Source organism: Rhincodon typus, unplaced genomic scaffold (assembly GCF_021869965.1).
Source record: "Rhincodon typus isolate 14 unplaced genomic scaffold, sRhiTyp1.1 hic_rhity00000579, whole genome shotgun sequence".
Classification (NCBI taxonomy): domain Eukaryota; kingdom Metazoa; phylum Chordata; class Chondrichthyes; order Orectolobiformes; family Rhincodontidae; genus Rhincodon; species Rhincodon typus.
In genome coordinates this window covers 10,153-11,465 of record NW_025966217.1, presented here as the reverse complement: position 1 = coordinate 11,465, position 1,313 = coordinate 10,153, and positions in this window count along the sequence as shown.

Below are 1,313 nucleotides of genomic sequence, written 5' to 3'. Positions count from 1 at the left end.
CACTGTCCTCCCCATCATACATTCCCAGGACAGGGACAGCACGGGGTCAGATACAGAGTAAAGCTCCCTCTACACTGTCCTCCCCATCATACATTCCCAGGACAGGGACAGCACGGGGTCAGATACAGAGTAAAGCTCCCTCTACACTGTCCTCCCCATCATACATTCCCAGGACAGGGACAGCACGGGGTCAGATACAGAGTAAAGCTCCCTCTACACTGTCCTCCCCATCATACATTCCCAGGACAGGGACAGCACGGGGTTAGATACAGAGTAAAGCTCCCTCCACACTGTTCCGCCCATCAAACATTCCCAGGACAGGGACAGCACAGGGTTAGATACAGAGTAAAGCTCCCTCTACACTGTTCCGCCCATCAAACACTCCCAGGACAGGGGCAGCACGGGATTACATACTGAGTAAAACTTCCCGTACACTGTCCCCCCATCAAACACTCGCAGTGATCTCCAGGGTGAGAGAGAGAGAAGGGGAATCAGACAGGGTTCCTGATGACTGTCCAAGGTTACAGAGAGAGTTGGAGGGACATTGAAATCTATAAACATGCTTGAACCACAGACTATGAAATTGCACTTTGGAGAGGTTTCAGCCCAGTGCTAGCCGCAGGAAGGCTCCCCCAGTCCAGGTCCACCCTGATAACACTGAGAAATTGAACTGCTGAAGTTAAACCTGTCTCTCTCTCTCTCTCTCTCTCACACACACACACACACACTCAGGGACTTACCCCACTGCAGAAAGCTGGCGATATTCGGATCCTTTCGGAGCGGGGAGCTGCTGAACTCATAGTAAAGGCACAGCAGCAGATCGAGCAGGCACTCCACACTCAGGCGGGGTTCCGCCTCTCCAAAACCAGGCGCTGCCTGCACCATCTGCTGCTCCAAATCCCGCAAACGCTCTTCAGCGGACATGGTCCCTGTCTCCCTGTCTGTCCCTCTCCAACCCCTCACACTTACCTCACTCTCACTCCCTGCCTCTGTATTTGTCTCCCCTTGACTCTCACTCTCTCTCTCTCTGTCTCTATTTTTCTTTTTTCTCTCACTCTCTCTCTCTCTCTCTCTCTCTCTATTTTTCTTTTTTCTCTCACTCTCTCTCTCTCTCTGTCTCTCTTTCTTTTACTTTTTTTTCTGTCTCTGTCTTTCACACACACTCACACCTGAGATATCTGACTGTCAGTCCCAATATCCAATCAGAGCCCCACAGCTGCAGGTAAATAAACAGTTCTCTCTCTCTTAAAGGTGCAGTTCAGCAGTTTTAGCATTCAAAGCTGTCGCCAAATCATTGTATTAAAACACACAGA